The sequence below is a fragment of the Rhagoletis pomonella genome, unplaced genomic scaffold (genome assembly GCF_013731165.1).
Source record: "Rhagoletis pomonella isolate Grant_MI unplaced genomic scaffold, Rhpom_1.0 Rhpom_scaffold_02838, whole genome shotgun sequence".
Classification (NCBI taxonomy): Eukaryota; Metazoa; Arthropoda; class Insecta; order Diptera; family Tephritidae; genus Rhagoletis; species Rhagoletis pomonella.
In genome coordinates, this window is record NW_023461391.1 from 250 (window position 1) to 11,803 (window position 11,554).

Here is an 11,554-nt window from a genome sequence, read left to right on the forward strand (position 1 = left end):
TTAACGGTGAAAAAGGCGTGTGTGTTTACTTTGCGCTCAGCCGTGCAGAAGAAGATATGAAGAAGCAGCAGCAGCAAAAGCAGCTGGAACAGCGGTGTCTGCGCAGTTTGCAACTTTGTTGCCCGTGTCTCCTGTGCTCTCGCACTCGCTGAAGAGCACCTATAAACTCACGCTAACTTGCTTTTATTTAGCTCCCAAAAATATGCTTACTACTTCAGATACAGCTGCTCGTTGGCCACGATTGCTCGTTGTAATTCTTCTTCTTCTTTACATGCTTGTCATTGCTATTGGCGCCACCGCCGCCACTGCTGCCAGATGCGAGTATGTGTCACTGTGTCAATTGTCTGCGCGCGGACCATCATCACTGGCTGCGTCGTCTTGCGGAGTTCAAGAATTTCAACATTCCTAAACAGTAGGAACAGCAACAAACAGCAGCAACGGTCGGCAGCACAGCCATACACCACTTGTGCTGCAAACGATGTCGATATACATACATACATTCAGTGTTAGGGTTGTTGGTTGGTTCGTTGATGGGCTAATGAAGGGGGTGGTCGAATGTCATAATGATGTTGTTAGAAGAAGGGATGGCTTCTTCTTGTTTATTGTGTTGTGTTGTATTATTTACTTTCAACTGTGCTCTGTTCTTGGCCGCTCAACAGTTCTGCAACTTGATTTAAGGTTAGTGTTACGGTTTGACTTTTGAACGGTCGAGGGGGGTTGTTGTACTAATTATTTCTTTGTCAGCGGGGTAGTTCAAATGAAGCGTTGAATGAAATTTCCAAGCTTATCATAACAACAAAAACAGTATATAAAAAACAGCAATACTAGCGAATGCGAAGAATTCAACGCAGAGGTGGCTAGAGTGAACTGGAATTCGTTTGAAATTTGCTGGTTGGCTGGCGATGTGCTGTCTACTTCGAAGAATTTCAAAAAATGAGCCAGCGAAAATTTAGTAAGAAAAGAGATACTGCATACAAGAACTTCAATTCCATAACCAGTTATTTCGGAAGCTGGATTTTTTTTTTTGTTATAAAGAGCTGGCCAGCTCTTTTTTTCTATGGCGTGGGCATCGCTGTTTTAAATAATGTTATTTAAATGTGAAATGGGGGATGTGGTAGCAGTTCGTAGCCCAACTTATGTTTTGCCCTTGAAAATACATACACACGCCTGCACTAATGCATTGTCCGATATTAATCTGGGACCTACCGAATTTCAGCACCCGCTACTACCTATCGCGTATGCTATACTCAATTGTTTTGCTTGCTTCGTTTATTTTTTATTCAGAATAGACAAAAGCTGGCCGTTTTGTTCAGTGTTGGCATCGAAAATGCCCCTGACCGCATTTATTTTTGAAATTAACTCCAGGTTTTAATCCGGATCAACTTCACTTAATTTCCGATATACTAATTTCGAATTGACGAGTTGATCGGGGTCAACGGGCTGCCGTCTATGCCGTCTATAATTTTAGATGTCTTTTAGATGGTATCCAACGAAAAGAGTTTGGAAATGTATTAAGCTCAAAGCAATTTTTACCAGGGTTGCCATTTTGAATTTAATTAAATATGTCATATCAACAATTCTAAAATGTGTAAAAACCCAAAAAAGGTGGAAAAGCCTTGCCAAAAAATTTTGTTTGAACAGGTTTGCCACCATTGAAGAAATAATTGAAGAAAACACGAAATTTGGTAAATTATATTACGTATTATTTTTACATTTATTATTTTACGATACACAAAAAAAAATATTTTTTTAAACAAATATTTGCTTCATCGTGGCTGCCACCTACTTTACAAATATGTTTATTGAATGTATTGTTTTAGTTAACTGAGCAATAACGGCATGAGTATTTAATGAAAGCCTTTTAAAAAGGTTTTAGCACAAGAATGTTTGTGATTGGCGTTGCCACCTGTTTACAAAAAAATGTAAATGAATTAAATTTTTCGGTGGGTTAGCTTACTTTAAATCGGCGTATTTAAAAAAGAATTAAAAAATAATTTTTATTGATGTCTGCGTTTGTTTATACGAGTTATAAATTATAATAGTCACAGCTACATAGAATAGCTATTAATGAAGGTTGCCAAACATTTATGAATAAAACACACAAATGAAAAAGTGCTCCATACAAAAGCATGCTCGATGAGGGTTGCCACCTAATTCAAAAAACTTAAGAGATATACAAAAAATTAAAATATTGAAATCAAACTTAATTAAGCGAAATAAGCCTACCTTAAAAGAGAAGTATTTTCAGAGAGAGATGCCACCTAATATAACTTAAAATTATTTAAATGTGTAAGTAGGTATGAAAATGGGTATCAATTAAAGGCTGCTGGAGTGAATTTTAATTCTTATATATTTTCGGATAGGGTTTCCACCTGCCAAAATAGTAAAAAAAAATAAATATGTTATAATGTTAATGATAGAAAAAACTCATATGCGTGGAAAAATAGGGGACTTTGCTTTATCAAAAATTTAAATTAACTTAATAGCTTGTGACAGTATGAAAAAATGAAGGGTAATAGTTTTTATTATTAGCATTTTTAAGATTTTTTTTTAACTAAGAATATGGGAAAAATGGCAAAGTATTCAAATTAATGAAAGTATTACCACATGTCGGCCGCTGTGGTGTAGTGGTAAGCAGTGCGCGCTTCCACTCCACAACGCCTGGGTTCAAACCCTGGTCAAAGCAACATCGCAAAAATATAGAAAAAAGGTTTTTTCTTAACAGCGGTCGTCCCTCGGCAGGCAATGGCAAACCTCCGAGTGTATTTCTGCCATGAAAAACAGCTTCTCATAAAAATATAATCGCCGTTCGGAGTCGGCGTAAAACTGTAGGTCCCTCCGCTTTGTGTGACAACATCAAGGCGCACGCCACAAATCGGAGGAGAAGCTCGGCCAAACACTAACATATGTGTACGCGCCAATCTATTATTATTATTATTATTACCACACAAAAATGTGTGCAATACATTTTTTCGAAAAATTTTGTGCTGGCTTGCCGCAAAAAATTTTTTAATTACATCGTCTCCAGCAAGGTGTTGCCATTTTTCATAGTATTTATACCGAACAGTGGAAGCTAAAATTTGTATTTTTTTCTGCTCTCATACTTTGAATCCTTCTACCTCAAAACGTGTCGGTAGTAGTATCAATCGTGTAAATGACTCTTGCTCCGCAAAAAAATATATTGCAAACCGGGTCACTTGTCATCACAGCTGCTGTCGAAGCTGCAAAGTTGTCTGAGCGAGGAGATGCTAAAAGGGTTGCCAACGCATGCAAAAAACAAAAGTTGCAGAGGAGAGCAAAACAAGCAAGCTAGCAAGTGCCTTTTCGCATGAGCGTGTATGTATATGTATGTGTGGAAGGGAATATTGTTTGTGTAGAATTTGGGTGCGACGCACTCGACATACAAATACAACACAATAAGACAAAAGATGTGAATTGGTCATATGGAAAAGTCGGTTAAATGAGAAAATGAATGATGGCTTGCGAGAGCGGGCAAAAGTGAGACACTACTTCACAGTGACAGCATGTGAGCGGCGAAAGCGCGAGCAGACATGAGCGTGAGCATGCAAAACCGCTGCTGAAATGAGATTTCTCTTCGCAGTTTTCGATTTTAGACTAAATTTGCTCAATTTTGTAAGGATGCTGTGCACATACAGGTCCGCGCTCACACAGTTGCTCCCGTTCTCGGAAAAGCGGCCGAGAGAGAGATTCTGGAGTCAACAGCACACAGTAACACAGGCCGCGCCAGCATCTCAGCTGAGCAAGATTGGAGCATTAAAAATGAAAGACTGATTTTGGAAGGCTGAACAGCGAAATTTCCCAGCAGCCAAGGCAGAAGTGTGTGGCAGACGTACGCGACCGCTTTGCTAACGCTGTTTGTGGCGCGGATAGTGGCGGATATTTAGTTGAAGAAGAACAGATAAAGTGGAAAATTTAACACAAAAGCATTGAAGAGGAAAATTTTAGCTTTTAAGACTTAACTTTAATGTGAGAATGTTGCGCCGATAAAAGTTGAAAATATCTCAAATGCGCGAATAATCAAAAGTAAGAGCTATGGAAACAAATGTGAGCAGACATTGTTAAGCGCAAAGGTACATAACTGAAAATTGATTCGGAGTCGTGAAAATTTCAAATGTGCCAATTCAGTGAAATTTGTAGTGAAAAATTGACAGAATTGTTGGTCGTTCGCTGTTGTAACGCAGAGTGGGTGTGATAAGCGTGTGCAGCAACAACAAAACACAGTGAACGATTGCAACAAAAGCGAAGGTGCGAAACATACTTTCAGGTTGATGTGAATTCAGTGAAAAGTGAAAAAGATTACAAATGAATAGGCAAAATAGCAAATTGGATGGAAAAATGCGTGGTAGGAAAATTATAAAATTTGCGTTTTCCTACCGCGCACACGTTTCGCTCACGGCCAACCATTTTTTTTTCTATGTAAATTTTGTGCGTTTGTGCATACTTTTTTCCATTCGTGGCGGTTTGTGTCGTCGAGAGGGGACGTTGGTGGGCGGCGCAGGACGCATAGGCGAAGTGGCAAAAGTCTCCGTAAGAATTAGCATTCGCCCCTTTTCAACACAGCAACAAAACGCAAGAAGATAAACATATCCGCATACACAAGCATAGATGTAGGCGGAAAGGCATACGTATGTAGCTACGTACATAAGTAGACACCATCGCCGCGTACAATTGCAATTTGAAAATCGTAAATCTACACTCAAATTAAGTTTTTATAGTTATAGCTTTTTTTTGTAATTTGCTGTCAATTTCGACTTGAAATGCACATAGATTCGCACACACACACATACTCATTAACACGCACCACAATTACGCACATGCGCAAAGCAACAACAACAAATCGAAATTTTTACACAAATACAAGAAGTCTCCAACAAGCTTTAAGTATACTGTCGTTGAATGAATATTAAAGCGGTTTTGGGAGCAGCAGCGCCCTCAGCACTAGTGCTCTGAGTATTGAGAGCGCCTAACTAAGTATTTGACAGCTGTCATCGGTGGGTGGGTGCTGGATTGGTATGCTGGTCGAATACGTGCGAGTGAGTTATGTGTGCCGTTATTTGACAGTAGTAGCATACATTTGCGAAAGGGTTTGCCATTTGCGTGCATGTGGCAGCTCTGGCCGCCGAAATAAGTTCGAATTGTTGTCAATGAGAGCGCATTTGGTCTTGATGCTCATGATGCGTATGTGTTTGCGTGTATTGGTTAATGTTAAAATATTGCAATTTACCGATAGTTGCGCAAATGATAAACACTAATTGGAGAAAAGGCGTCGTTGAATGCAATGATAAGGACTTTGGTTGCATTTATCGCAGCTGAATATTTTTGCTGTTAATTTCGTACTCAATGAATATTTCCGTTGCCGCATGTGTTCACGATATTTTAGTAAGGTTTCGAGAAAGCGCAAAACTATTCCCAACCAAATTTTCATACATTTTTTTCTTTAGAAAATGAACCGAGTTGTAGGTTTGTCATACTTAGGTGTCCGGGTGTGAATTGAATTATACATAAACATCTATTTTAATCAAGAATACCAGGCGAATAATACCAAAACATTCCTTGCAGAATTTAGAAATGCAACCCTCTTAAATATTATTAATATTTAAGATAAAGATATCTTATCACCTTCGTTTCACGTCATGTTTTAATATTTCATTTATGTAATTAAATTCTATTTTTAAAACATATGGCAACCCTATTCAAAATATTTTAAAACCAAAACCTTGTTAAACCTTTTTCGGCTGACACTCATATTGCAATATATATTTAAATTGTATATCTAATTCCCCTTATTCAAGTTGTATTTAATTTCCAAAACATATGGCAACCCTCTTAAATAAAATTAAGAAAAAAACGTTTTTAACGAATGCCAATTTATACCCATACTTTAATAATTCATTTGACTTATTAAATAATTTGAGTTGAACTTTTTATACGAGTGGAAAACCCCTTTAATGGGATAAATGATGAAACTAAATTTTTCTTAATACACTTTTATTTGACGCCAATATTTCAATATTTCATATAATTTAAATTAATTCGACTTTTCAAACAGATGACAATCCTGTGCAAATTAATTTTAAACCAAAACGTCGTTAAAACGTTCTCGTCTGACACTTTTATTATGATACATATTTAAATTATCTAATCCTCCTAATTCAATTTGAATTTAATTATAAAATCAGGTGGCAACACTCCTACATACAGTTCGGAAATAAAGTTTCTTCAAAGCAATTTTGATTTATATTCACATTGAAGTAATTTATTTAACCTATTGCTTATGTTGAACCTAAGTTAGTAACAAGGTGGCAACCCTCTGTAAAATATTTTCAAACCACAGCCTATTTCGTCTGACATCCATATCAGGATATACATTTAAATTTTCTGCCTTTATTTAAGTCGAACCTGCTTTTTGAAACAGGTGGCAATCCTCCTACATACAATTAAGAAATAAAGCCTTTTCAAAACCATTTCGATCGATACTCATAGTGTAATAATTGATTTAACTTAAAAATAATTTGAATTTAATTTTTCTATCAGGTGGCAACTGTTTTTGAAAATATAAGAAATTATTGCGTACAAGATTTTTTTTTTTATTTCTTTAATTTTGATTATAATAATACAATTGAAATGGTTACCCCGGGTTCAAAATTGTAAATGCGTTGCAAATTCCTAGCAGTTCGCTTTCAGTTGACGGATTTCAAGAATATATGATGGAATTTCGATCAAGAATATAACGTTCGATTGCTTCGAAGATAGTTGGAATTCTTCCACATTTGTACTTTCAGTGTTCGAAAACTATTTAGCGATCAGCACCCAAAACCCTCAGCAATGCACCAAAGTCAATGGATAGCTTCGAGTGCATGCGTCGCGAATTCATGTTGGACGACCTCAGGAGGAATGAGCTCCTCAACAACAGAAACAAAAGCGGAATGCCGATATTCATCGTAAGCGGTGATTACTTCGACCCGCTGCACCGTTGAGTATATCGAACTCTCGTGTCTTGCGATTGGCTCAGCTGATGTGATTCGCTAATATTACAATGCATACAATTTTCATTCGGAGACACCACAAATTGAGATTTGTAACCACCAAACCCTTGCCCTTGCGCTCATTGCTTTATGACACTTACCAGCATAAGGAATGAATAAAGAAATGATGAATGCCCACCATTGCAACGATTAGACATTTAGTTTCGTTTGAAATAGATAAGTCTTCCTAGATCGGATTTCTGAAGAACGACAACACTCACTCATTTTGAACTTACAACCAGCTATACCGATTTAAGGACATAAAACCGGATTATATTTGCCGCTGGCGAATGAAGATTCAAATTTGTTTCGTTGGCAAATGTGATATCGTATTTGTTGGTGAAACTGTTGCGCCAAAATGTTTCTTATTGAAAAATAACTTGGCTTAAAATAATATGGACGATCTGCTTAATTAAGTCGAAATCATATTTCCGTAGCCACAGCATTCGTATCTTCGACATATATCAGGAAATGTTTTTGTTCGGACTTTCCGGTATAGAATTTTTACATAAAACTTTCTGGCAAAGCATGTTTCTTCAAATTATCTGTATCAGGCCAGTTGATGCTTGTGGAAAGTCTCGCAAAATATTCGCTCTCGCTGGATATAAGCCCGCAGCAACGTATCAAATTCCATTGGCTCCGAGGTTTACCAAACATACAACAAATTTGGCAAGGGATGACGGAAAATCGTTCCACAATACTTCATACAACAGATCTTTTTCTGTATGGATAAAAGCCACTGAGACTCCTAACTGTATGAATTATAAAAATTTCTTGAAATCGGATATCTGATAAATAATGTTTGCCTGACTTTTTTTTGGTCAAAATTTTTTGAGTTGAGGCTGGTTTTAATTATGTAAAATTCAATGGCATTCTTCGTCAAATGAGTGAAAACACATTGTAAGTGGGACTAAAAAAATGGTATATCGATTGATGTAGAACACAATTGTCCTTCGGACTATTTTTCCGTTTTTGGTCCATAATTAAATCGGTAAAGGACATGCAATCCTAACTATATCGGGAAGAATTGTTAATCACATTATCCTTGTAATGTGTTTATGACATTCGATACAATACTAGAGTTCTGGTACTCGATTCCAAAAAATATCGTTTTAAAACTATCGAGTGGAAAATATCGGTATCGAATGCCAAGAGTATCGATATGGTATCGTATCGTATCGAAATTCGTGTCCCTAAATATGACATAGTGAAAACCAGCCTTTAAGTGCATAAAATATTGTCAAGGGTTAGTGATTTGGATAATGAGGTGTTTTTGGTTTTCGTTGATGGTTTTGTTTATAACAAGTTAAGTAAAATTAAACTTTATATGTATGTGGAATACTCTTTATTTGAAAATTCTCTATCATTGCCACTCTTTTCCTAGTTTCAAACTCTCCGAAAGCAGCTTTATGAAATTGCCTCGCTGGTGTAAGAGGGAATCCATTAATGGTTAATGCTCGATTTTGGAATAAAGAGCACTTTAACCAGTTATTTAGCAAGCATATTCTAAGGAAATGTTGACAGGATTGAGGATAAGTCAGCATAGTGAACTATTTCTTGCACATACATACATATGTATATTCGCACAAATAGGATACCCAGTTCACTGCTTGCAGCAACATTTGCAATTACCCAAAAGTCGCTCTGCCATTTGTGGTGTACTGCTACGTTTCTGCTGATTTCTTAAATCTTTCTCTTTAGCCGTTTGGCTGACATTTCTCTATGATTTCTACAACAATCTCATGTTTTCGCAGCTACGTATGTATCAAGCAACATTATTGCACAACATTTTCAATTAACTCATACGACGTGGTCTACTGATGAAGCAGAGAGCTATTGGAGTGTCTGCTGAAATGTTGCGTATACGCCGTGTGCGCGTGTTGCTGAAGAAAAAGAGTTGCTTCTTACATGTGCTGCTCGCTTGCTTTCTATTTGATTAGGTGCTCACTAACCGCTCCTGCTCATCGACTAGGTGGATGCTGTGTGCGTAGACACGACGCATAATTGCCGACGCTGAAGTGTATTGTTGCAAACAGCGGAGAGCTAGTGGCATTAAATAGCAAGAAAAGCAACAAAAACAACAGGATTAACAAAAAAATGGGCAATTCCAAAAACCTAAAATTTCGACGGAAAATCTCAACCAACTTGAGATTTTATGTGTCTTATGTTGATGTAGCTCGATGGCTGTCTGTGTGTGTGTGCATACGCTACTATACGCTTGTGGCGTTTATTGTATGCGTAACTGCTTTCTTCTAGCATATATCCTTCGCTTAAGCGGCAGCATAGGCAAGAAAATATAAATAAAAACGAAAAATTTTTCACTGAACTATTGAGAATATGTACGCGCCTACCTGCAAAGGACTAGCAACGACGATACTTTTGTGGTGCGGAGCGATGCCCTGGCATAGGATGCGATGCTAAGAGACTTTCGGCGTTCACATCGATGTTAAACATCGTATACTCGTAGCGTAACGGCTCGACGACGGCGACGAGACATACATATACATATACGACACCGACACCGACAACGATGTTGATGTTGATGACGATGACAACGACGACGACGACGAAGCGCGTGGCGAGCGCGAGGACGAAGAGGGCCAGTGGTGGTAGGCAGCAGCGTTAGCGTTGGCGAATGTATCCGCTGAGCCACTGTATGGCTCCGGATTCGAAATAATCGAGGTGGTGCGTCTGTCAGTATACGCTCGCTGATGTATTCCGTGTTCGTCCGTTTTCTTAGATGATTAAAAAATTTTTACGCGCGCGCGTGTGTGTAAATTGCGGAATACTGAAAATTACTTTCTGTTAAGCGGGAGAAAATATGAAATCGAATAAAAAATAATTCAAATTAAATTCGCTCTTTTAGATAGAATTGTAGAAAAAAATGAGCGAGTGCGTGAAAGCTATTCAAATTGCTAATTTTTTTCGCATACGCGGAAACGCTTTTTTTCGTGGAATGAGGACAAGTAACTCTAGTTGGGTTTCGCTTTGAGGCTTCCTGCCTTCTTTTGGCAGTAATGGCTGGCATTTTGTATGCGCCATCAGTCAGCGTGTAAGTGAAGTGTATCGGCGTGGCAGCCAGGCAAATGCTTTGGTGTCATTAGTGAAAATAGTTAGGTTTGTTTTACGACCTTCGCCTATCGATTTTCCACGCAAGGTTTGGAAAAAAGTAGTGCCGCGCATAATAGTACAATTTTTCTTATAATATTTCCCAGCACTTTATTTCACAAAAAAGTAGTGCTTACCACGAGATGAAAGTAAGATTCGAGTAGTGTGCAACACGTACCAATCAAAAATTGAGCGCGCGTCTCCCACAAGACACCGTAGCAAACGTAGCGAGCGTGCCAAGAACCAACGCGAATGTGCATAAAATTGCATGAAAAACAACAGAGCAACAACAATAGCATAACAGCTGTTGTGAAAGTGACAACAAAGTGACAAAGTGCAGTGTATGTAGTGGAAAAAACTCGGCGAGGGTTTAAGAAAACAGAAGAAAAAATCGCGAGTGTTGCTCGCAGTAAAGTGCAACTAATTGCTATTTGTGTTAGTGTAAGCGCCTGTGTGCATGCCTGCCTGTCACATTTTGTGTGCGTTGAACTGTTGCAAGTGCATTATCTTTCTTTACGACTGTCCGCGTGTCTCACACAAAAACGGCTATTAAAGTTCAACATTCGCGACATTTCATTAACTGCAACCAGTCTCGCAGACGTCTCGCGTCCCTACTTACTTACTAGATATATTTAAACACACACACACACACACACGCACACAGATAGCCTGCTTGCATACATTGCATTGCAACACTTTGTAGCAAATGATGTGGCACACATAAAACGTGCAACAAATCACTGAAATTGCTCGCACCGAGTGAAATGAGTTGAGAAATTGCGAAAAACAAGTTGCTCGTAAATTGAAGTAAAGAAGTAAACAGCAACAGTCATGCCATAGCCGTGCAGTCAGCGGCAGCAGCAACATAAGCGCAGGGGCGAAGCGCTTGGCAATTGTGAAGTGAAATGTGAAAATTTTAAAGTAAATTTATAGCGGATTTTTGACAGTAACATAAGTAGGAGATTTAAAAGACAAAAAAAGATATTTAGCCAGTGTTGTGAACAAACTGCAGAAAAAAATAATCATAAATTTGTAGAAAAAAAAAATTAGTAATAAAAATAAAAAATTGCATTAAAATTAAAATTAAAATTAAAATTAAAATATCATTCAATCAGCGACTAGCAACAGCTGCAGCAGTCGTTAGAGCCAACATTGCTATTGTGTTCACTAGACTTAAGTTGCGTTAAATAATTTCATTAAAAATAAGAAAAAAACCACTACAAGAAAGTAGCAACAACAACAGCAAATAAATTTGAATAGAAAATTTAGCTAAAAGTGCAACAATAAAATAGAAATCCTAAAATATTAAGCAAATCTGACAAATTGCAATTAACGCTAAACAGCAATCAATAAATTATGAGAACTAAAAACTAAAAAAATCTAACAAAAAAAAATTAGAT

At 37.6% G+C, this 11,554-nt stretch overlaps 1 long non-coding RNA gene across 1 annotated transcript; it reads left to right on the top strand.

Moving 5' to 3' along the window:
* The first annotated feature begins 3,800 nt into the window (after nt 1-3,800).
* Nucleotides 3,801-10,691, top strand: LOC118753779. The gene is made up of 2 exons (XR_004994839.1): nt 3,801-4,266; nt 10,262-10,691. It is a non-coding gene; the product is annotated as an uncharacterized LOC118753779 (long non-coding RNA).
* Nucleotides 10,692-11,554: the final 863 nt, after the last annotated feature.